This window comes from Stenella coeruleoalba (genome assembly GCF_951394435.1).
Source record: "Stenella coeruleoalba genome assembly, contig: scaffold_151, whole genome shotgun sequence".
Lineage (NCBI taxonomy): Eukaryota > Metazoa > Chordata > Mammalia > Artiodactyla > Delphinidae > Stenella > Stenella coeruleoalba.
The window spans coordinates 212,467-238,688 of record NW_027646317.1 but is presented as its reverse complement, the minus strand read 5'-3'; the positions used below and the strand labels follow the sequence as shown (position 1 = coordinate 238,688).

Genomic DNA, 26,222 nt, shown 5'->3' with positions numbered 1-26,222 from the left:
AGCCTTACTTCAGTATATTTTTGGACGATAGCTGTCATTTATAACTCTGCAGGTTTGTGAATTACAGTGCCCCTGAGCTCCTTTCTTCAACTCGCTTTCTTTTGAGCTGGCCGCAACACCGCAGGATGGCTTCAGGCCCTAATCTGGTTCCGGTACGGCATGCTGAGCCTTTGGTTATTTCCTCTTCCTGGTGGGAAATGAGAGTTAAATTTGCTCGTCCAGACACCTCCAGCTAGTCTCTCATTGGCTCTCGCTATTCCTGTTCATCTTCCGCAGAAATTGCAAACTGGGCCAAACAGGAGGTTAAAGGGACTGACTCTCCAAGTCGGGAGAGTGTTAGTAAAGCGTCTGGAATGTTGCATCCGAGTACCAGGGGAGGAAAACTGAGACATATTTGAACACGTCTCCCGTTCACATGGTTGATCATACTCTGGGTTCCACATGCATGTTTTAGCTGAAGGAAGAATACCTTAAACCTGGAGAGTTGAGACCCGTGTAATGGGTACCATGCAATATGACTTCAAAGGGTCTTCATTTGCTCACCGAACCTCTCCAATCCTATCACTGCTGCGTTTATGCCCCTGTACACACGCTTGATTCTCTTTTGGAGACATAGCAATCCATAGGTTTTAAGATACTTACTAGTCAGGTACATTCTTAGGCGTTTAATATGGGGTTTTGAGTCCATTTCGTTGAGCAAGGAGTAGCTCTTGTCTATTCCATATTTGGCTTAAGGAACTTTATCTGTGCTCATTTCAATCTCTGGTTTTATGCAGCACCCCAACTCACCTTTCCCCTTAAGCAAGCATAAGTTGGTTTTCTAAATTTGAGACCCTGTTCTGTTTTGGAATGCAGTTCCTGTGTAGCCAAGTTTACATTCCGTGTATTAGTGATATCTTATGATGTTTCTTTTTCTGTGTGACTTATTTCAGTTAGAATCATCATACCTGAATCCACTCATTGTGCTGCTAAGGGCCTGAAGACACAGATTTCATTGCTGAGTGATATTGCTTTGTAAGTAAATACCACAACTTCTTTATCCATTTTTCACTTTCTGCGATGTTGAACTTGTACTGTAAACGAGGTTCTTGTAAACAGAGCCGTTCCAAACTTTGGGGTGGCTGTGTCTTTTTGATTTTAATTTCCCAAAGCTATAGGACCATAAGTGGAAGTGCCCTAGGTTCTGTTGCTTTGTTTTTTAGATGTTTCAGGAAACACCATACACTTCTCCCGAGTGGTTGTTGGCAAATTACATTCCGCCCATCAGCATAACAAGGCTCCCAGTTCTCCATGGCCTGTCCTGCCTTTCTGGATTTTACACTTTTTTCAGATGGCCCTTTTGACCGGGGGGATGTGAGACTTCATTGTAGTGCAGATTTCCTTTGCAAGCTTGCTTGGTTGGCCAAAAAGTGCGTATGCGTTTTTTCCTGAATATATTCAGGAAAAAACGCATACGCCCTTTTTGGCCAAGTGCATCATTGTGGACGTTCTGCCTCTTTTCCTATGCTTTCAATGCAATTCCAGTCTACCTCCTGAAATCGGTTTCCTGCAATTCTGCCCCGCTTTCAAGTCCTCTTGGCAGCCTTACTTCAGTCTATTTTTGGACGATAGCTGTCATTTATAACTCTGCAGGTTTGTGAATTACAGTGCTCCTGAGCTCCTTTCTTCAACTCGCTTTCTTGTGACCTGGCCGCAACACCGCAGTATGGCTTCAGGCCCTAATCTGGTTCCGGCACGGCACGCTGAGCCTTTGGTTAATTGCTCTTCCTGGTGGGAAATGAGAGTTGAATTTGCCCGTCCAGACACCTCCAGCTAGCCTCTCATTGGTTCTCGCTATTCCCGTTCATCTTCCGCAGAAATTGCAAACTGGGCCAAACAGGAGGTTAAAGGGACTGACTCTCCAAGTCGAGAGAGTGTTAGTAAAGCGTCTGGAATGTTGCACCCGAGTACCAGGGGAGGAAAACTGAGACATATTTGAACACGTCTCCCGTTCACATGGTTGATCATACTCTGGTTTCCACATGCATGTTTTAGCTGAAGGAAGAATACCTTAAACCTGGAGAGTTGAAACCCGTGGAATGGGTACCATGCAATATGACTTCAAAGGGTCTTCATTTGCTCACGAACCTCTCCAGTCCTATCACTGCTGCGTTTATGCCCCTGTACACATGCTTGATTCTCTTTCTTATACATAGCAATCCATAGGTTTTAAGATACTTACTAGTCAGGTGCATTCTTAGGCGTTTAATATGGGGTTTTGTGTCCATTTCGTTGAGCAAGGAGTAGCTCTTGTGTATTCCATATTTGGCTTAAGGAACTTTATCTGTGCTCATTTCAATCTCTGGTTTTATGCAGCACCCCAACTCACCTTTCACCTTAAGCAAGCATAAGTTGGTTTTCTAAATTTGAGACCCTGTTCTGTTTTGGAATGCAGTTCCTGTGTAGCCAAGTTTACATTCCGTGTATTAGTGATATCTTATGATGTTTCTTTTTCTGTGTGACTTATTTCAGTTAGAATCATCGTACCTGAATCCACTCATTATGCTGCTACGGGCCTGATGACATAGATTTCATTGCTGAGTGATACTGCATTGTACGTAAGTACCACAAGTTCTTTATCCATTTTTCACTTTCTGTGATATTGAACTTGTACGGTAAACGAGGTTCTTGTAAACGGAGGCGTCCCAAACTTTGGGGTGGCTGTGTCTTTTTGATTTTAATTTCCCTAAGCTATAGGACCATAAGCACAAGTGCCCTCGGCTCTGTTGCTTTGTTTTTTAGATGTTTCAGGAAACACCATACACTTCTCCTGAGTGTCTGTTGGCAATTTACATCCCGCCCATCAGCATAACAAGGCTCCCAGTTCTCCATGGCCTGTCCTGCCTTTCTGGATTTTACACTTTTTTCAGATGGCCCTTTTGACCGGGGGGAAGTGAGACTTCATTGTAGTGCAGATTTCCTTTGCAAGTTTGCTTGGTTGGCCAAAAAGGGCGTATGCGTTTTTTCCTGAATATATTCAGGAAAAAACGCATACGCCCTTTTTGGCCAAGTGCATCATTGTGGACGTTCTGCCTCTTTTCCTATGCTTTCAATGCAATTCCAGTCTACCTCCTGAAATCGGTTTCCTGCAATTCTGCCCCGCTTTCAAGTCCTCTTGGCAGCCTTACTTCAGTATATTTTTGGACGATAGCTGTCATTTATAACTCTGCAGGTTTGTGAATTACAGTGCCCCTGAGCTCCTTTCTTCAACTCGCTTTCTTGTGGCCTGGCCGCAACACCGCAGGATGTCTTCAGGCCCTAATCTGGTTCTGGCACGGCACGCTGAGCCTTTGGTTAATTCCTCTTCCTGGTGGGAAATGAGAGTTAAATTTGCCCATCCATACACCTCCAGCTATTCTTTCATTGGTTCTCGCTATTCCTGTTCATCTTCCACAGAAATTGCAAACTGGGCCAAACAGGAGGTTAGAGGGACTGACTCTCCAAGTCGGGAGAGTGTTAGTAAAGCGTCTGGAAAGTTGCACCCGAGTACCAGGGTACGAAAACTGAGACATATTTGAACACGTCTCCCGATCACATGGTTGATCATACTCTAGGTTCCACATGCATGTTTTAGCTGAAGGAAGAATACCTTAAACCTGGGTAGTTGAAACCCGTGGAATGGGTACCATGCAATATGACTTCAAAGGGTCTTCATTTGCTCACGAACCTCTCCAATCCTATCACTGCTGCGTTTATGCCCCTGTACACATGCTTGATTCTCTTTCGGAGACATAGCAATCCATAGGTTTTAAGATACTTACTAGTCAGGTACATTCTTAGGCGTTTAATATGGGGTGATGAGTCCATTTCGTTGAGCAAGGAGTAGCTCTTGTCTATTCCATATTTGGCTTAAGGAACTTTATCTGTGCTCATTTCAATCTCTGGTTTTATGCAGCACCCCAACTCACCTTTCCCCTTAAGCAAGCATAAGTTAGTTTTCTAAATTTGAGACCCTGTTCTGTTCTGTAATTCAGTTCCTGTGTAGCCAAGTTTCCATTCCATGTATTACTGATATCTTATGATGTTTCTTTTTCTGTGTGACTTAATTCAGTTAGAGTCATCATACCTGAATCCACTCATTGTGCTGCTAAGGGCCTGTTGACACAGATTTCATTGCTGAGTGATATTGCTTTGTAAGTAAATACCACAACTTCTTTATCCATTTTTCACTTTCTGCGATGTTGAACTTGTACTGTAAACGAGGTTCTTGTAAACAGAGCCGTTCCAAACTTTGGGGTGGCTGTGTCTTTTTGATTTTAATTTCCCTAAGCTATAGGACCATAAGTGGAAGTGCCCTAGGTTCTGTTGCTTTGTTTTTTAGTTGTTTCAGGAAACACCATACACTTCTCCCAAGTGGTTCTTGGCAATTTACATCCCGCCCATCAGCATAACAAGGCTCCCAGTTCTCCATGGCCTGTCCTGCCTTTCTGGATTTTACACTTTTATCAGATGGCCCTTTTGACCGGGGGGAAGTGAGACTTCATTGTAGTGCAGATTTCCTTTGCAAGCTTGCTTGGTTGGCCAAAAAGGGCGTATGCGTTTTTTCCTGAATATATTCAGGAAAAAACGCATACGCCCTTTTTGGCCAAGTGCATCATTGTGGACGTTCTGCCTCTTTTCCTATGCTTTCAATGCAATTCCAGTCTACCTCCTGAAATCGGTTTCCTGCAATTCTGCCCCGCTTTCAAGTCCTCTTGGCAGCCTTACTTCAGTCTATTTTTGGACGATAGCTGTCATTTATAACTCTGCAGGTTTGTGAATTACAGTGCCCCTGAGCTCCTTTCTTCAACTCGCTTTCTTTTGAGCTGGCTGCAACACCGCAGGATGGCTTCAGGCCCTAATCTGGTTCCGGTACGGCACGCTGAGCCTTTGGTTATTTCCTCTTCCTGGTGGGAAATGAGAGTTAAATTTGCCCGTCCAGACATCTCCAGCTAGCCTCTCATTGGTTCTCGCTATTCCTGTTCATCTTCCGCAGAAATTGGAAACTGTGCCAAACAGGAGGTTAAAGGCGCTGACTCTCCAAGTGGGGAGAGTGTTAGTAAAGCGTCTGGAATGTTGCACCCGAGTACCAGGGTACGAAAACTGAGACATATTTGAACACGTCTCCCGATCACATGGTTGATCATACTCTAGGTTCCACATGCATGTTTTAGCTGAAGGAAGAATACCTTAAACCTGGGTATTTGAAACCCGTGGAATGGGTACCATGCAATATGACTTCAAAGGGTCTTCATTTGCTCACCGAACCTCTCCAATCCTATCACTGCTGCGTTTATGCCCCTGTACACATTCTTGATTCTCTTTCGGAGACATAGCAATCCATAGGTTTTAAGATACTTACTAGTCAGGTACATTCTTAGGCGTTTAATATGCGGTGTTGAGTCCATTTCGTTGAGCAAGGAGTAGCTCTTGTCTATTCCATATTTGGCTTAAGGAACTTTATCTGTGCTCATTTCAATCTCTGGTTTTATGCAGCACCCCAACTCACCTTTCCCCTTAAGCAAGCATAAGTTGGTTTTCTAAATTTGAGACCCTGTTCTGTTTTGGAATGCAGTTCCTGTGTAGCCAAGTTTACATTCCGTGTATTAGTGATATCTTATGATGTTTCTTTTTCTGTGTGACTTATTTCAGTTAGAATCATCATACCTGAATCCACTCATTGTGCTGCTAAGGGCCTGCTGACACAGATTTCATTGCTGAGTGATATTGCTTTGTAAGTAAATACCACAACTTTTTTATCCATTTTTCACTTTCTGCGATGTTGAACTTGTACTGTAAACGAGGTTCTTGTAAACAGAGCCGTTCCAAAATTTGGGGTGGCTGTGTCTTTTTCATTTTAATTTCCCTAAGCTATAGGACCATAAGTGGAAGTGCCCTAGGCTCTGATGCTTTGTTTTTTAGATGTTTCAGGAAACACCATACACTTCTCCTGAGTGTCTGTTGGCAATTTACATCCCGCCCATCAGCATAACAAGGCTCCCAGTTCTCCATGGCCTGTCCTGCCTTTCTGGAGTTTACACTTTTTTCAGATGGCCCTTTTGACCGGGGAGAAGTGAGACTTCATTGTAGTGCAGATTTCCTTTGCAAGTTTGCTTGGTTGGCCATAAAGGGCGTATGCGTTTTTTCCTGAATATATTCAGGAAAAAACGCATACGCACTTTTTGGCCAAGTGCATCATTGTGGACGTTCTGCCTCTTTTCCTATGCCTTCAATGCAATTCCAGTCTACCTCCTGAAATCGGTTTCCTGCAATTCTGCCCCGCTTTCAAGTCCTCTTGGCAGCCTTACTTCAGTCTATTTTTGGACGATAGCTGTCATTTATAACTCTGCAGGTTTGTGAATTACAGTGCCCCTGAGCTCCTTTCTTCAACTCGCTTTCTTGTGACCTGGCCACAACACCGCAGGATGTCTACAGGACCTAATCTTGTTCCGGCACGGCACGCTGAGCCTTTGGTTAATTCCTCTTCCTGGTGGGAAATGAGAGTTAAATTTGCCCATCCAGACACCTCCAGCTAGTCTCTCATTGGTTCTCGCTATTCCTGTTCATCTTCCACAGAAATTGCAAACTGGGCCAAACAGGAGGTTAAAGGGACTGACTCTCCAAGTGGGGAGAGTGTTAGTAAAGCGTCTGGAATGTTGAACCCGAGTACCAGGGTACGAAAACTGAGACATATTTGAACACGTCTCCCGATCACATGGTTGATCATAATCTAGGTTCCACATGCATGTTTTAGCTGAAGGAACAATACCTTAAACCTGGAGAGTTGAGACCCGTGGAATGGGTACCATGCAATATGACTTCAAAGGGTCTTCATTTGCTCACGAACCCCTCCAATCCTATCACTGCTGCATTTATGCCCATGTACACATGCTTGATTCTCTTTCGGAGACATAGCAATCCATAGGTTTTAAGATACTTACTAGTCAGGTACATTCTTAGGCGTTTAATATGCGGTGTTGAGTCCATTTCTTTGAGCAAGGAGTAGCTCTTGTCTATTCCATATTTGGCTTAAGGAACTTTATCTGTGCTCATTTCAATCTCTGGTTTTATGCAGCACCCCAACTCACCTTTCCCCTTAAGCAAGCATAAGTTGGTTTTCTAAATTTTAGAACCTGTTCTGTTTTGGAATGCAGTTCCTGTGTAGCCAAGTTTACATTCCGTGTATTAGTGATATTTTATGATGTTTCTTTTTCTGTGTGACTTATTTCAGTTAGAATCATCATACCTGAATCCACTCATTGTGCTGCTAAGGGCCTGATGACACAGATTTCATTGCTGAGTGATATTGCTTTGTAAGTAAATACCACAACTTCTTTATCCATTTTTCACTTTCTGCGATGTTGAACTTGTACTGTAAACGAGGTTCTTGTAAACAGAGCCGTTCCAAACTTTGGGGTGGCTGTGTCTTTTTCATTTTAATTTCCCTAAGCTATAGGACCATAAGTGGAAGTGCCCTAGGTTCTGTTGCTTTGTTTTTTAGTTGTTTCAGGAAACACCATACACTTCTCCCAAGTGGTTCTTGGCAATTTACATCCCTCCCATCAGCATAACAAGGCTCCCAGTTCTCCATGGCCTGTCCTGCCTTTCTGGATTTTACCCTTTTTTCAGATGGCCCTTTTGACCGGGGGGAAGTGAGACTTCATTGTAGTGCAGATTTCCTTTGCAAGCTTGCTTGGTTGGCCAAAAAGGGCGTATGCGTTTTTTCCTGAATATATTCAGGAAAAAACGCATACGCCCTTTTTGGCCAAGTGCATCATTGTGGACGTTCTGCCTCTTTTCCTATGCTTTCAATGCAATTCCAGTCTACCTCCTGAAATCGGTTTCCTGCAATTCTGCCCCGCTTTCAAGTCCTCTTGGCAGCCTTACTTCAGTCTATTTTTGGACGATAGCTGTCATTTATAACTCTGCAGGTTTGTGAATTACAGTGCCCCTGAGCTCCTTTCTTCAACTCGCTTTCTTGTGACCTGTCCGCAACACCGCAGGATGGCTTCAGGCCCTAATCTGGTTCCGGCCTGGCATGCTGAGCCTTTGGTTAATTCCTCTTCCTGGTGGGAAATGAGAGTTGAATTTGCCCGTCCAGACACCTCCAGCTAGCCTCTCATTGGTTCTCGCTATTCCTGTTCATCTTCCGCAGAAATTGCAAACTGGGCCAAACAGGAGGTTAAAGGGACTGACTCTCCAAGTCGGGAGAGTGTTAGTAAAGCGTCTGGAATGTTGCACCCGAGTACCAGGGGAGGAAAACTGAGACATATTTGAACACGTCTCCCGTTCACATGGTTGATCATACTCTGGGTTCCACATGCATGTTTTAGCTGAAGGAAGAATACCTTAAACCTGGAGAGTTGAGACCCGTGTAATGGGTACCATGCAATATGACTTCAAAGGGTCTTCATTTGCTCACCGAACCTCTCCAATCCTATCACTGCTGCGTTTATGCCCCTGTACACACGCTTGATTCTCTTTTGGAGACATAGCAATCCATAGGTTTTAAGATACTTACTAGTCAGGTACATTCTTAGGCGTTTAATATGGGGTTTTGAGTCCATTTCGTTGAGCAAGGAGTAGCTCTTGTCTATTCCATATTTGGCTTAAGGAACTTTATCTGTGCTCATTTCAATCTCTGGTTTTATGCAGCACCCCAACTCACCTTTCCCCTTAAGCAAGCATAAGTTGGTTTTCTAAATTTGAGACCCTGTTCTGTTTTGGAATGCAGTTCCTGTGTAGCCAAGTTTACATTCCGTGTATTAGTGATATCTTATGATGTTTCTTTTTCTGTGTGACTTATTTCAGTTAGAATCATCATACCTGAATCCACTCATTGTGCTGCTAAGGGCCTGATGACACAGATTTCATTGCTGAGTGATATTGCTTTGTAAGTAAATACCACAACTTCTTTATCCATTTTTCACTTTCTGCGATGTTGAACTTGTACTGTAAACGAGGTTCTTGTAAACAGAGCCGTTCCAAACTTTGGGGTGGCTGTGTCTTTTTGATTTTAATTTCCCTAAGCTATAGGACCATAAGTGGAAGTGCCCTAGGTTCTGTTGCTTTGTTTTTTAGTTGTTTCAGGAAACACCATACACTTCTCCCAAGTGGTTCTTGGCAATTTACATCCCGCCCATCAGCATAACAAGGCTCCCAGTTCTCCATGGCCTGTCCTGCCTTTCTGGATTTTACCCTTTTTTCAGATGGCCCTTTTGACCGGGGGGAAGTGAGACTTCATTGTAGTGCAGATTTCCTTTGCAAGCTTGCTTGGTTGGCCAAAAAGGGCGTATGCGTTTTTTCCTGAATATATTCAGGAAAAAACGCATACGCCCTTTTTGGCCAAGTGCATCATTGTGGACGTTCTGCCTCTTTTCCTATGCTTTCAATGCAATTCCAGTCTACCTCCTGAAATCGGTTTCCTGCAATTCTGCCCCGCTTTCAAGTCCTCTTGGCAGCCTTACTTCAGTCTATTTTTGGACGATAGCTGTCATTTATAACTCTGCAGGTTTGTGAATTACAGTGCCCCTGAGCTCCTTTCTTCAACTCGCTTTCTTGTGACCTGGCCGCAACACCGCAGGATGGCTTCAGGCCCTAATCTGGTTCCGGCCCGGCATGCTGAGCCTTTGGTTAATTCCTCTTCCTGGTGGGAAATGAGAGTTGAATTTGCCCGTCCAGACACCTCCAGCTAGCCTCTCATTGGTTCTCGCTATTCCTGTTCATCTTCCGCAGAAATTGCAAACTGGGCCAAACAGGAGGTTAAAGGGACTGACTCTCCAAGTCGGGAGAGTGTTAGTAAAGCGTCTGGAATGTTGCACCCGAGTACCAGGGGAGGAAAACTGAGACATATTTGAACACGTCTCCCGTTCACATGGTTGATCATACTCTGGGTTCCACATGCATGTTTTAGCTGAAGGAAGAATACCTTAAACCTGGAGAGTTGAGACCCGTGTAATGGGTACCATGCAATATGACTTCAAAGGGTCTTCATTTGCTCACCGAACCTCTCCAATCCTATCACTGCTGCGTTTATGCCCCTGTACACACGCTTGATTCTCTTTTGGAGACATAGCAATCCATAGGTTTTAAGATACTTACTAGTCAGGTACATTCTTAGGCGTTTAATATGGGGTTTTGAGTCCATTTCGTTGAGCAAGGAGTAGCTCTTGTCTATTCCATATTTGGCTTAAGGAACTTTATCTGTGCTCATTTCAATCTCTGGTTTTATGCAGCACCCCAACTCACCTTTCCCCTTAAGCAAGCATAAGTTGGTTTTCTAAATTTGAGACCCGGTTCTGTTTTGGAATGCAGTTCCTGTGTAGCCAAGTATACATTCCGTGTATTAGTGATATCTTATGATGTTTCTTTTTCTGTGTGACTTATTTCAGTTAGAATCATCATACCTGAATCCACTCATTGTGCTGCTAAGGGCCTGCTGACACAGATTTCATTGCTGAGTGATATTGCTTTGTAAGTAAATACCACAACTTTTTTATCCATTTTTCACTTTCTGCGATGTTGAACTTGTACTGTAAACGAGGTTCTTGTAAACAGAGCCGTTCCAAAATTTGGGGTGGCTGTGTCTTTTTCATTTTAATTTCCCTAAGCTATAGGACCATAAGTGGAAGTGCCCTAGGCTCTGATGCTTTGTTTTTTAGATGTTTCAGGAAACACCATACACTTCTCCTGAGTGTCTGTTGGCAATTTACATCCCGCCCATCAGCATAACAAGGCTCCCAGTTCTCCATGGCCTGTCCTGACTTTCTGGAGTTTACACTTTTTTCAGATGGCCCTTTTGACCGGGGAGAAGTGAGACTTCATTGTAGTGCAGATTTCCTTTGCAAGTTTGCTTGGTTGGCCATAAAGGGCGTATGCGTTTTTTCCTGAATATATTCAGGAAAAAACGCATACGCCCTTTTTGGCCAAGTGCATCATTGTGGACGTTCTGCCTCTTTTCCTATGCCTTCAATGCAATTCCAGTCTACCTCCTGAAATCGGTTTCCTGCAATTCTGCCCCGCTTTCAAGTCCTCTTGGCAGCCTTACTTCAGTCTATTTTTGGACGATAGCTGTCATTTATAACTCTGCAGGTTTGTGAATTACAGTGCCCCTGAGCTCCTTTCTTCAACTCGCTTTCTTGTGACCTGGCCACAACACCGCAGGATGTCTACAGGACCTAATCTTGTTCCGGCACGGCACGCTGAGCCTTTGGTTAATTCCTCTTCCTGGTGGGAAATGAGAGTTAAATTTGCCCATCCAGACACCTCCAGCTAGTCTCTCATTGGTTCTCGCTATTCCTGTTCATCTTCCACAGAAATTGCAAACTGGGCCAAACAGGAGGTTAAAGGGACTGACTCTCCAAGTGGGGAGAGTGTTAGTAAAGCGTCTGGAATGTTGAACCCGAGTACCAGGGTACGAAAACTGAGACATATTTGAACACGTCTCCCGATCACATGGTTGATCATAATCTAGGTTCCACATGCATGTTTTAGCTGAAGGAACAATACCTTAAACCTGGAGAGTTGAGACCCGTGGAATGGGTACCATGCAATATGACTTCAAAGGGTCTTCATTTGCTCACGAACCCCTCCAATCCTATCACTGCTGCATTTATGCCCATGTACACATGCTTGATTCTCTTTCGGAGACATAGCAATCCATAGGTTTTAAGATACTTACTAGTCAGGTACATTCTTAGGCGTTTAATATGCGGTGTTGAGTCCATTTCTTTGAGCAAGGAGTAGCTCTTGTCTATTCCATATTTGGCTTAAGGAACTTTATCTGTGCTCATTTCAATCTCTGGTTTTATGCAGCACCCCAACTCACCTTTCCCCTTAAGCAAGCATAAGTTGGTTTTCTAAATTTTAGAACCTGTTCTGTTTTGGAATGCAGTTCCTGTGTAGCCAAGTTTACATTCCGTGTATTAGTGATATTTTATGATGTTTCTTTTTCTGTGTGACTTATTTCAGTTAGAATCATCATACCTGAATCCACTCATTGTGCTGCTAAGGGCCTGATGACACAGATTTCATTGCTGAGTGATATTGCTTTGTAAGTAAATACCACAACTTCTTTATCCATTTTTCACTTTCTGCGATGTTGAACTTGTACTGTAAACGAGGTTCTTGTAAACAGAGCCGTTCCAAACTTTGGGGTGGCTGTGTCTTTTTCATTTTAATTTCCCTAAGCTATAGGACCATAAGTGGAAGTGCCCTAGGTTCTGTTGCTTTGTTTTTTAGTTGTTTCAGGAAACACCATACACTTCTCCCAAGTGGTTCTTGGCAATTTACATCCCTCCCATCAGCATAACAAGGCTCCCAGTTCTCCATGGCCTGTCCTGCCTTTCTGGATTTTACCCTTTTTTCAGATGGCCCTTTTGACCGGGGGGAAGTGAGACTTCATTGTAGTGCAGATTTCCTTTGCAAGCTTGCTTGGTTGGCCAAAAAGGGCGTATGCGTTTTTTCCTGAATATATTCAGGAAAAAACGCATACGCCCTTTTTGGCCAAGTGCATCATTGTGGACGTTCTGCCTCTTTTCCTATGCTTTCAATGCAATTCCAGTCTACCTCCTGAAATCGGTTTCCTGCAATTCTGCCCCGCTTTCAAGTCCTCTTGGCAGCCTTACTTCAGTCTATTTTTGGACGATAGCTGTCATTTATAACTCTGCAGGTTTGTGAATTACAGTGCCCCTGAGCTCCTTTCTTCAACTCGCTTTCTTGTGACCTGTCCGCAACACCGCAGGATGGCTTCAGGCCCTAATCTGGTTCCGGCCTGGCATGCTGAGCCTTTGGTTAATTCCTCTTCCTGGTGGGAAATGAGAGTTGAATTTGCCCGTCCAGACACCTCCAGCTAGCCTCTCATTGGTTCTCGCTATTCCTGTTCATCTTCCGCAGAAATTGCAAACTGGGCCAAACAGGAGGTTAAAGGGACTGACTCTCCAAGTCGGGAGAGTGTTAGTAAAGCGTCTGGAATGTTGCACCCGAGTACCAGGGGAGGAAAACTGAGACATATTTGAACACGTCTCCCGTTCACATGGTTGATCATACTCTGGGTTCCACATGCATGTTTTAGCTGAAGGAAGAATACCTTAAACCTGGAGAGTTGAGACCCGTGTAATGGGTACCATGCAATATGACTTCAAAGGGTCTTCATTTGCTCACCGAACCTCTCCAATCCTATCACTGCTGCGTTTATGCCCCTGTACACACGCTTGATTCTCTTTTGGAGACATAGCAATCCATAGGTTTTAAGATACTTACTAGTCAGGTACATTCTTAGGCGTTTAATATGGGGTTTTGAGTCCATTTCGTTGAGCAAGGAGTAGCTCTTGTCTATTCCATATTTGGCTTAAGGAACTTTATCTGTGCTCATTTCAATCTCTGGTTTTATGCAGCACCCCAACTCACCTTTCCCCTTAAGCAAGCATAAGTTGGTTTTCTAAATTTGAGACCCTGTTCTGTTTTGGAATGCAGTTCCTGTGTAGCCAAGTTTACATTCCGTGTATTAGTGATATCTTATGATGTTTCTTTTTCTGTGTGACTTATTTCAGTTAGAATCATCATACCTGAATCCACTCATTGTGCTGCTAAGGGCCTGATGACACAGATTTCATTGCTGAGTGATATTGCTTTGTAAGTAAATACCACAACTTCTTTATCCATTTTTCACTTTCTGCGATGTTGAACTTGTACTGTAAACGAGGTTCTTGTAAACAGAGCCGTTCCAAACTTTGGGGTGGCTGTGTCTTTTTGATTTTAATTTCCCTAAGCTATAGGACCATAAGTGGAAGTGCCCTAGGTTCTGTTGCTTTGTTTTTTAGTTGTTTCAGGAAACACCATACACTTCTCCCAAGTGGTTCTTGGCAATTTACATCCCGCCCATCAGCATAACAAGGCTCCCAGTTCTCCATGGCCTGTCCTGCCTTTCTGGATTTTACCCTTTTTTCAGATGGCCCTTTTGACCGGGGGGAAGTGAGACTTCATTGTAGTGCAGATTTCCTTTGCAAGCTTGCTTGGTTGGCCAAAAAGGGCGTATGCGTTTTTTCCTGAATATATTCAGGAAAAAACGCATACGCCCTTTTTGGCCAAGTGCATCATTGTGGACGTTCTGCCTCTTTTCCTATGCTTTCAATGCAATTCCAGTCTACCTCCTGAAATCGGTTTCCTGCAATTCTGCCCCGCTTTCAAGTCCTCTTGGCAGCCTTACTTCAGTCTATTTTTGGACGATAGCTGTCATTTATAACTCTGCAGGTTTGTGAATTACAGTGCCCCTGAGCTCCTTTCTTCAACTCGCTTTCTTGTGACCTGGCCGCAACACCGCAGGATGGCTTCAGGCCCTAATCTGGTTCCGGCCCGGCATGCTGAGCCTTTGGTTAATTCCTCTTCCTGGTGGGAAATGAGAGTTGAATTTGCCCGTCCAGACACCTCCAGCTAGCCTCTCATTGGTTCTCGCTATTCCTGTTCATCTTCCGCAGAAATTGCAAACTGGGCCAAACAGGAGGTTAAAGGGACTGACTCTCCAAGTCGGGAGAGTGTTAGTAAAGCGTCTGGAATGTTGCACCCGAGTACCAGGGGAGGAAAACTGAGACATATTTGAACACGTCTCCCGTTCACATGGTTGATCATACTCTGGGTTCCACATGCATGTTTTAGCTGAAGGAAGAATACCTTAAACCTGGAGAGTTGAGACCCGTGTAATGGGTACCATGCAATATGACTTCAAAGGGTCTTCATTTGCTCACCGAACCTCTCCAATCCTATCACTGCTGCGTTTATGCCCCTGTACACACGCTTGATTCTCTTTTGGAGACATAGCAATCCATAGGTTTTAAGATACTTACTAGTCAGGTACATTCTTAGGCGTTTAATATGGGGTTTTGAGTCCATTTCGTTGAGCAAGGAGTAGCTCTTGTCTATTCCATATTTGGCTTAAGGAACTTTATCTGTGCTCATTTCAATCTCTGGTTTTATGCAGCACCCCAACTCACCTTTCCCCTTAAGCAAGCATAAGTTGGTTTTCTAAATTTGAGACCCTGTTCTGTTTTGGAATGCAGTTCCTGTGTAGCCAAGTTTACATTCCGTGTATTAGTGATATCTTATGATGTTTCTTTTTCTGTGTGACTTATTTCAGTTAGAATCATCATACCTGAATCCACTCATTGTGCTGCTAAGGGCCTGATGACACAGATTTCATTGCTGAGTGATATTGCTTTGTAAGTAAATACCACAACTTCTTTATCCATTTTTCACTTTCTGCGATGTTGAACTTGTACTGTAAACGAGGTTCTTGTAAACAGAGCCGTTCCAAACTTTGGGGTGGCTGTGTCTTTTTGATTTTAATTTCCCTAAGCTATAGGACCATAAGTGGAAGTGCCCTAGGTTCTGTTGCTTTGTTTTTTAGTTGTTTCAGGAAACACCATACACTTCTCCCAAGTGGTTCTTGGCAATTTACATCCCGCCCATCAGCATAACAAGGCTCCCAGTTCTCCATGGCCTGTCCTGCCTTTCTGGATTTTACACTTTTTTCAGATGGCCCTTTTGACCGGGGGGAAGTGAGACTTCATTGTAGTGCAGATTTCCTTTGCAAGCTTGCTTGGTTGGCCAAAAAGGGCGTATGCGTTTTTTCCTGAATATATTCAGGAAAAAACGCATACGCCCTTTTTGGCCAAGTGCATCATTGTGGACGTTCTGCCTCTTTTCCTATGCTTTCAATGCAATTCCAGTCTACCTCCTGAAATCGGTTTCCTGCAATTCTGCCCCGCTTTCAAGTCCTCTTGGCAGCCTTACTTCAGTCTATTTTTGGACGATAGCTGTCATTTATAACTCTGCAGGTTTGTGAATTACAGTGCCCCTGAGCTCCTTTCTTCAACTCGCTTTCTTGTGACCTGGCCGCAACACCGCAGGATGGCTTCAGGCCCTAATCTGGTTCCGGCCCGGCATGCTGAGCCTTTGGTTAATTCCTCTTCCTGGTGGGAAATGAGAGTTGAATTTGCCCGTCCAGACACCTCCAGCTAGCCTCTCATTGGTTCTCGCTATTCCTGTTCATCTTCCGCAGAAATTGCAAACTGGGCCAAACAGGAGGTTAAAGGGACTGACTCTCCAAGTCGGGAGAGTGTTAGTAAAGCGTCTGGAATGTTGCACCCGAGTACCAGGGGAGGAAAACTGAGACATATTTGAACACGTCTCCCGTTCACATGGTTGATCATACTCTGGGTTCCACATGCATGTTTTAGCTGAAGGAAGAATACCTTAAACCTGGAGAGTTGAGACCCGTGTAATGGGTACCATGCAATATGACTTCAAAGGGTCTTCATTTGCTCACCGAACCTCTCCAATCCTATCACTGCTGCGTTTATGCCCCTGTACACACGCTTGATTCTCTTTTGGAGACATAGCAATCCATAGGTTTTAAGATACTTACTAGTCAGGTACATTCTTAGGCGTTTAATATGGGGTTTTGAGTCCATTTCGTTGAGCAAGGAGTAGCTCTTGTCTATTCCATATTTGGCTTAAGGAACTTTATCTGTGCTCATTTCAATCTCTGGTTTTATGCAGCACCCCAACTCACCTTTCCCCTTAAGCAAGCATAAGTTGGTTTTCTAAATTTGAGACCCTGTTCTGTTTTGGAATGCAGTTCCTGTGTAGCCAAGTTTACATTCCGTGTATTAGTGATATCTTATGATGTTTCTTTTTCTGTGTGACTTATTTCAGTTAGAATCATCATACCTGAATCCACTCATTGTGCTGCTAAGGGCCTGATGACACAGATTTCATTGCTGAGTGATATTGCTTTGTAAGTAAATACCACAACTTCTTTATCCATTTTTCACTTTCTGCGATGTTGAACTTGTACTGTAAACGAGGTTCTTGTAAACAGAGCTGTTCCAAACTTTGGGGTGGCTGTGTCTTTTTCATTTTAATTTCCCTAAGCTATAGGACCATAAGTGGAAGTGCCCTAGGTTCTGTTGCTTTGTTTTTTAGTTGTTTCAGGAAACACCATACACTTCTCCCAAGTGGTTCTTGGCAATTTACATCCCGCCCATCAGCATAACAAGGCTCCCAGTTCTCCATGGCCTGTCCTGCCTTTCTGGATTTTACCCTTTTTTCAGATGGCCCTTTTGACCGGGGGGAAGTGAGACTTCATTGTAGTGCAGATTTCCTTTGCAAGCTTGCTTGGTTGGCCAAAAAGGGCGTATGCGTTTTTTCCTGAATATATTCAGGAAAAAACGCATACGCCCTTTTTGGCCAAGTGCATCATTGTGGACGTTCTGCCTCTTTTCCTATGCTTTCAATGCAATTCCAGTCTACCTCCTGAAATCGGTTTCCTGCAATTCTGCCCCACTTTCAAGTCCTCTTGGCAGCCTTACTTCAGTCTATTTTTGGACGATAGCTGTCATTTATAACTCTGCAGGTTTGTGAATTACAGTGCCCCTGAGCTCCTTTCTTCAACTCGCTTTCTTGTGACCTGGCCGCAACACCGCAGGATGGCTTCAGGCCCTAATCTGGTTCCGGCCCGGCATGCTGAGCCTTTGGTTAATTCCTCTTCCTGGTGGGAAATGAGAGTTGAATTTGCCCGTCCAGACACCTCCAGCTAGCCTCTCATTGGTTCTCGCTATTCCTGTTCATCTTCCGCAGAAATTGCAAACTGGGCCAAACAGGAGGTTAAAGGGACTGACTCTCCAAGTCGGGAGAGTGTTAGTAAAGCGTCTGGAATGTTGCACCCGAGTACCAGGGGAGGAAAACTGAGACATATTTGAACACGTCTCCCGTTCACATGGTTGATCATACTCTGGGTTCCGCATGCATGTTTTAGCTGAAGGAAGAATACCTTAAACCTGGAGAGTTGAGACCCGTGTAATGGGTACCATGCAATATGACTTCAAAGGGTCTTCATTTGCTCACCGAACCTCTCCAATCCTATCACTGCTGCGTTTATGCCCCTGTACACACGCTTGATTCTCTTTTGGAGACATAGCAATCCATAGGTTTTAAGATACTTACTAGTCAGGTACATTCTTAGGCGTTTAATATGGGGTTTTGAGTCCATTTCGTTGAGCAAGGAGTAGCTCTTGTCTATTCCATATTTGGCTTAAGGAACTTTATCTGTGCTCATTTCAATCTCTGGTTTTATGCAGCACCCCAACTCACCTTTCCCCTTAAGCAAGCATAAGTTGGTTTTCTAAATTTGAGACCCTGTTCTGTTTTGGAATGCAGTTCCTGTGTAGCCAAGTTTACATTCCGTGTATTAGTGATATCTTATGATGTTTCTTTTTCTGTGTGACTTATTTCAGTTAGAATCATCATACCTGAATCCACTCATTGTGCTGCTAAGGGCCTGATGACACAGATTTCATTGCTGAGTGATATTGCTTTGTAAGTAAATACCACAACTTCTTTATCCATTTTTCACTTTCTGCGATGTTGAACTTGTACTGTAAACGAGGTTCTTGTAAACAGAGCTGTTCCAAACTTTGGGGTGGCTGTGTCTTTTTCATTTTAATTTCCCTAAGCTATAGGACCATAAGTGGAAGTGCCCTAGGTTCTGTTGCTTTGTTTTTTAGTTGTTTCAGGAAACACCATACACTTCTCCCAAGTGGTTCTTGGCAATTTACATCCCGCCCATCAGCATAACAAGGCTCCCAGTTCTCCATGGCCTGTCCTGCCTTTCTGGATTTTACCCTTTTTTCAGATGGCCCTTTTGACCGGGGGGAAGTGAGACTTCATTGTAGTGCAGATTTCCTTTGCAAGCTTGCTTGGTTGGCCAAAAAGGGCGTATGCGTTTTTTCCTGAATATATTCAGGAAAAAACGCATACGCCCTTTTTGGCCAAGTGCATCATTGTGGACGTTCTGCCTCTTTTCCTATGCTTTCAATGCAATTCCAGTCTACCTCCTGAAATCGGTTTCCTGCAATTCTGCCCCACTTTCAAGTCCTCTTGGCAGCCTTACTTCAGTCTATTTTTGGACGATAGCTGTCATTTATAACTCTGCAGGTTTGTGAATTACAGTGCCCCTGAGCTCCTTTCTTCAACTCGCTTTCTTGTGACCTGGCCGCAACACCGCAGGATGGCTTCAGGCCCTAATCTGGTTCCGGCCCGGCATGCTGAGCCTTTGGTTAATTCCTCTTCCTGGTGGGAAATGAGAGTTGAATTTGCCCGTCCAGACACCTCCAGCTAGCCTCTCATTGGTTCTCGCTATTCCTGTTCATCTTCCGCAGAAATTGCAAACTGGGCCAAACAGGAGGTTAAAGGGACTGACTCTCCAAGGGGGGAGAGAGTTAGTAAAGCGTCTGGAATGTTGAACCCGAGTACCAGGGTACGAAAACTGAGACATATTTGAACACGTCTCCCGATCACATGGTTGATCATAATCTAGGTTCCACATGCATGTTTTAGCTGAAGGAAGAATACCTTAAACCTGGAGAGTTGAGACCCGTGGAATGGGTACCATGCAATATGACTTCAAAGGGTCTTCATTTGCTCACGAACCCCTCCAATCCTATCACTGCTGCATTTATGCCCATGTACACATGCTTGATTCTCTTTTGGAGACATAGCAATCCATAGGTTTTAAGATACTTACGAGTCAGGTACATTCTTAGGCGTTTAATATGTGGTTTTGTGTCCATTTCGTTGAGCAAGGAGTAGCTCTTGTGTATTCCATATTTGGCTTAAGGAACTTTATCTGTGCTCATTTCAATCTCTGGTTTTATGCTGCACCCCAACTCACCTTTCACCTTAAGCAAGCATAAGTTGGTTTTCTAAATTTGAGACCCTGTTCTGTTTTGGAATGCAGTTCCTGTGTAGCCAAGTTTACATTCCGTGTATTAGTGATATCTTATGATGTTTCTTTTTCTGTGTGACTTATTTCAGTTAGAATCATCGTACCTGAATCCACTCATTATGCTGCTACGGGCCTGATGACATAGATTTCATTGCTGAGTGATACTGCATTGTACGTAAGTACCACAAGTTCTTTATCCATTTTTCACTTTCTGTGATATTGAACTTGTACGGTAAACGAGGTTCTTGTAAACGGAGGCGTCCCAAACTTTGGGGTGGCTGTGTCTTTTTCATTTTAATTTCCCTAAGCTATAGGACCATAAGTGGAAGTGCCCTAGGTTCTGTTGCTTTGTTTTTTAGTTGTTTCAGGAAACACCATACACTTCTCCCAAGTGGTTCTTGGCAATTTACATCCCGCCCATCAGCATAACAAGGCTCCCAGTTCTCCATGGCCTGTCCTGCCTTTCTGGATTTTACCCTTTTTTCAGATGGCCCTTTTGACCGGGGGGAAGTGAGACTTCATTGTAGTGCAGATTTCCTTTGCAAGCTTGCTTGGTTGGCCAAAAAGGGCGTATGCGTTTTTTCCTGAATATATTCAGGAAAAAACGCATACGCCCTTTTTGGCCAAGTGCATCATTGTGGACGTTCTGCCTCTTTTCCTATGCTTTCAATGCAATTCCAGTCTACCTCCTGAAATCGGTTTCCTGCAATTCTGCCCCGCTTTCAAGTCCTCTTGGCAGCCTTACTTCAGTCTATTTTTGGACGATAGCTGTCATTTATAACTCTGCAGGTTTGTGAATTACAGTGCCCCTGAGCTCCTTTCTTCAACTCGCTTTCTTGTGACCTGGCCGCAACACCGCAGGATGGCTTCAGGCCCTAATCTGGTTCCGGCCCGGCATGCTGAGCCTTTGGTTAATTCCTCTTCCTGGTGGGAAATGAGAGTTGAATTTGCCCGTCCAGACACCTCCAGCTAGCCTCTCATTGGTTCTCGCTATTCCTGTTCATCTTCCGCAGAAATTGCAAACTGGGCCAAACAGGAGGTTAAAGGGACTGACTCTCCAAGTGGGGAGAGAGTTAGTAAAGCGTCTGGAATGTTGAACCCGAGTACCAGGGTACGAAAACTGAGACATATTTGAACACGTCTCCCGATCACATGGTTGATCATAATCTAGGTTCCACATGCATGTTTTAGCTGAAGGAACAATACCTTAAACCTGGAGAGTTGAGACCCGTGGAATGGGTACCATGCAATATGACTTCAAAGGGTCTTCATTTGCTCACGAACCCCTCCAATCCTATCACTGCTGCATTTATGCCCATGTACACATGCTTGATTCTCTTTCGGAGACATAGCAATCCATAGGTTTTAAGATACTTACGAGTCAGGTACATTCTTAGGCGTTTAATATGTGGTTTTGTGTCCATTTCGTTGAGCAAGGAGTAGCTCTTGTGTATTCCATATTTGGCTTAAGGAACTTTATCTGTGCTCATTTCAATCTCTGGTTTTATGCTGCACCCCAACTCACCTTTCACCTTAAGCAAGCATAAGTTGGTTTTCTAAATTTGAGACCCTGTTCTGTTTTGGAATGCAGTTCCTGTGTAGCCAAGTTTACATTCCGTGTATTAGTGATATCTTATGATGTTTCTTTTTCTGTGTGACTTATTTCAGTTAGAATCATCGTACCTGAATCCACTCATTATGCTGCTACGGGCCTGATGACATAGATTTCATTGCTGAGTGATACTGCATTGTACGTAAGTACCACAAGTTCTTTATCCATTTTTCACTTTCTGTGATATTGAACTTGTACGGTAAACGAGGTTCTTGTAAACGGAGGCGTCCCAAACTTTGGGGTGGCTGTGTCTTTTTGATTTTAATTTCCCTAAACTATAGGACCATAAGCGCAAGTGCCCTCGGCTCTGTTGCTTGGTTTTTTAGATGTTTCAGGAAACACCATACACTTCTCCTGAGTGTCTGTTGGCAATTTACATCCCGCCCATCAGCATAACAAGGCTCCCAGTTCTCCATGGCCTGTCCTGCCTTTCTGGATTTTACACTTTTTTCAGATGGCCCTTTTGACCGGGGGGAAGTGAGACTTCATTGTAGTGCAGATTTCCTTTGCAAGTTTGCTTGGTTGGCCAAAAAGGGCGTATGCGTTTTTTCCTGAATATATTCAGGAAAAAACGCATACGCCCTTTTTGGCCAAGTGCATCATTGTGGACGTTTTGCCTCTTTTCCTATGCCTTCAATGCAATTCCAGTCTACCTCCTGAAATCGGTTTCCTGCAATTCTGCCCCGCTTTCAAGTCCTCTTGGCAGCCTTACTTCAGTCTATTTTTGGACGATAGCTGTCATTTATAACTCTGCAGGTTTGTGAATTACAGTGCCCCTGAGCTCCTTTCTTCAACTCGCTTTCTTGTGACCTGGCCGCAACACCGCAGGATGTCTATAGGCCCTAATCTGGTTCCGGCACGGCATGCTGAGCCTTTGGTTAATTCCTCTTCCTGGTGGGAAATGAGAGTTAAATTTGCCCATCCAGACACCTCCAGCTAGTCTCTCATTGGTTCTCGCTATTCCTGTTCATCTTCCACAGAAATTGCAAACTGGGCCAAACAGGAGGTTAAAGGGACTGACTCTCCAAGTGGGGAGAGTGTTAGTAAAGCGTCTGGAATGTTGAACCCGAGTACCAGGGTACGAAAACTGAGACATATTTGAACACGTCTCATGATCACATGGTTGATCATAATCTAGGTTCCACATGCATGTTTTAGCTGAAGGAACAATACCTTAAACCTGGAGAGTTGAGACCCGTGGAATGGGTACCATGCAATATGACTTCAAAGGGTCTTCATTTGCTCACGAACCCCTCCAATCCTATCACTGCTGCATTTATGCCCATGTACACATGCTTGATTCTCTTTCGGAGACATAGCAATCCATAGGTTTTAAGATACTTACTAGTCAGGTACATTCTTAGGCGTTTAATATGCGGTGTTGAGTCCATTTCGTTGAGCAAGGAGTAGCTCTTGTCTATTCCATATTTGGCTTAAGGAACTTTATCTGTGCTCATTTCAATCTCTGGTTTTATGCAGCACCCCAACTCACCTTTCCCCTTAAGCAAGCATAAGTTGGTTTTCTAAATTTGAGACCCTGTTCTGTTCTGTAATTCAGTTCCTGTGTAGCCAAGTTTACATTCCGTGTATTACTGATATCTTATGATGTTTCTTTTTCTGTGTGACTTATTTCAGTTAGAATCATCATACCTGAATCCACTCATTGTGATGCTAAGGGCCTGATGACACAGATTTCATTGCTGAGTGATATTGCTTTGTAAGTAAATACCACAACTTCTTTATCCATTTTTCACTTTCTGCGATGTTGAACTTGTACTGTAAACGAGGTTCTTGTAAACAGAGCCGTTCCAAACTTTGGGGTGGCTGTGTCTTTTTCATTTTAATTTCCCTAAGCTATAGGACCATAAGTGGAAGTGCCCTAGGTTCTGTTGCTTTGTTTTTTAGATGTTTCAGGAAACACCATACACTTCTCCCAAGTGGTTGTTGGCAATTTACATCCCGCCCATCAGCATAACAAGGCTCCCAGTTCTCCATGGCCTGTCCTGCCTTTCTGGATTTTACACTTTTTTCAGATGGCCCTTTTGACCGGGGGGAAGTGAGACTTCATTGTAGTGCAGATTTCCTTTGCAAGCTTGCTTGGTTGGCCAAAAAGGGCGTATGCGTTTTTTCCTGAATATATTCAGGAAAAAACGCATACGCCCTTTTTGGCCAAGTGCATCATTGTGGACGTTCTGCCTCTTTTCCTATGCTTTCAATGCAATTCCAGTCTACCTCCTGAAATCGGTTTCCTGCAATTCTGCCCCGCTTTCAAGTCCTCTTGGCAGCCTTACTTCAGTCTATTTTTGGACGATAGCTGTCATTTATAACTCTGCAGGTTTGTGAATTACAGTGCCCCTGAGCTCCTTTCTTCAACTCGCTTTCTTGTGACCTGGCCGCAACACCGCAGGATGTCTTCAGGCCCTAATCTAGTTCTGGCCCGGCACGCTGAGCCTTTGGTTAATTCCTCTTACTGGTGGGAAATGAGAGTTATATTTGCCCATCCAGACACCTCCAGCTAGTCTCTCATTGGTTCTCGCTATTCCTGTTCATCTTCCACAGAAATTGCAAACTGGGCCAAACAGGAGGTTAAAGGGACTGACTCTCCAAGTGGGGAGAGTGTTAGTAAAGCGTCTGGAATGTTGAACCCGAGTACCAGGGTACGAAAACTGAGACATATTTGAACACGTCTCCCGATCACATGGTTGATCATAATCTAGGTTCCACATGCATGTTTTAGCTGAAGGAACAATACCTTAAACCTGGAGAGTTGAGACCCGTGGAATGGGTACCATGCAATATGACTTCAAAGGGTCTTCATTTGCTCACGAACACCTCCAATCCTATCACTGCTGCATTTATGCCCATGTACACATGCTTGATTCTCTTTCGGAGACATAGCAATCCATAGGTTTTAAGATACTTACTAGTCAGGTACATTCTTAGGCGTTTAATATGCGGTGTTGAGTCCATTTCGTTGAGCAAGGAGTAGCTCTTGTCTATTCCATATTTGGCTTAAGGAACTTTATCTGTGCTCATTTCAATCTCTGGTTTTATGCAGCACCCCAACTCACCTTTCCCCTTAAGCAAGCATAAGTTGGTTTTCTAAATTTGAGACCCTGTTCTGTTCTGTAATTCAGTTCCTGTGTAGCCAAGTTTACATTCCGTGTATTACTGATATCTTATGATGTTTCTTTTTCTGTGTGACTTATTTCAGTTAGAATCATCATACCTGAATCCACTCATTGTGATGCTAAGGGCCTGATGACACAGATTTCATTGCTGAGTGATATTGCTTTGTAAGTAAATACCACAACTTCTTTATCCATTTTTCACTTTCTGCGATGTTGAACTTGTACTGTAAACGAGGTTCTTGTAAACAGAGCCGTTCCAAACTTTGGGGTGGCTGTGTCTTTTTGATTTTAATTTCCCTAAGCTATAGGACCATAAGTGGAAGTGCCCTAGGTTCTGTTGCTTTGTTTTTTAGATGTTTCAGGAAACACCATACACTTCTCCCAAGTGGTTGTTGGCAATTTACATCCCGCCCATCAGCATAACAAGGCTCCCAGTTCTCCATGGCCTGTCCTGCCTTTCTGGATTTTACCCTTTTTTCAGATGGCCCTTTTGACCGGGGGGAAGTGAGACTTCATTGTAGTGCAGATTTCCTTTGCAAGCTTGCTTGGTTGGCCAAAAAGGGCGTATGCGTTTTTTCCTGAATATATTCAGGAAAAAACGCATACGCCCTTTTTGGCCAAGTGCATCATTGTGGACGTTCTGCCTCTTTTCCTATGCTTTCAATGCAATTCCAGTCTACCTCCTGAAATCGGTTTCCTGCAATTCTGCCCCGCTTTCAAGTCCTCTTGGCAGCCTTACTTCAGTCTATTTTTGGACGATAGCTGTCATTTATAACTCTGCAGGTTTGTGAATTACAGTGCCCCTGAGCTCCTTTCTTCAACTCGCTTTCTTGTGACCTGGCCGCAACACCGCAGGATGGCTTCAGGCCCTAATCTGGTTCCGGCCCGGCATGCTGAGCCTTTGGTTAATTCCTCTTCCTGGTGGGAAATGAGAGTTGAATTTGCCCGTCCAGACACCTCCAGCTAGCCTCTCATTGGTTCTCGCTATTCCTGTTCATCTTCCGCAGAAATTGCAAACTGGGCCAAACAGGAGGTTAAAGGGACTGACTCTCCAAGTGGGGAGAGAGTTAGTAAAGCGTCTGGAATGTTGAACCCGAGTACCAGGGTACGAAAACTGAGACATATTTGAACACGTCTCCCGATCACATGGTTGATCATAATCTAGGTTCCACATGCATGTTTTAGCTGAAGGAACAATACCTTAAACCTGGAGAGTTGAGACCCGTGGAATGGGTACCATGCAATATGACTTCAAAGGGTCTTCATTTGCTCACGAACCCCTCCAATCCTATCACTGCTGCATTTATGCCCATGTACACATGCTTGATTCTCTTTCGGAGACATAGCAATCCATAGGTTTTAAGATACTTACGAGTCAGGTACATTCTTAGGCGTTTAATATGTGGTTTTGTGTCCATTTCGTTGAGCAAGGAGTAGCTCTTGTGTATTCCATATTTGGCTTAAGGAACTTTATCTGTGCTCATTTCAATCTCTGGTTTTATGCTGCACCCCAACTCACCTTTCACCTTAAGCAAGCATAAGTTGGTTTTCTAAATTTGAGACCCTGTTCTGTTTTGGAATGCAGTTCCTGTGTAGCCAAGTTTACATTCCGTGTATTAGTGATATCTTATGATGTTTCTTTTTCTGTGTGACTTATTTCAGTTAGAATCATCGTACCTGA

General features: G+C 43.8%; 1 long non-coding RNA gene across 1 annotated transcript in view; it reads left to right on the top strand.

Annotated features, from left to right (window-relative positions):
* The first annotated feature begins 958 nt into the window (after nt 1–958).
* Nucleotides 959–26,222, top strand: part of LOC307181175 — a 216,018-nt gene continuing 190,754 nt past the window's right edge. Inside the window, exon 1 of the long non-coding RNA XR_013826069.1 lies at nt 959–1,014. This is a non-coding gene — a long non-coding RNA (uncharacterized lncRNA). The remainder of the gene's footprint in view (nt 1,015–26,222) is intronic.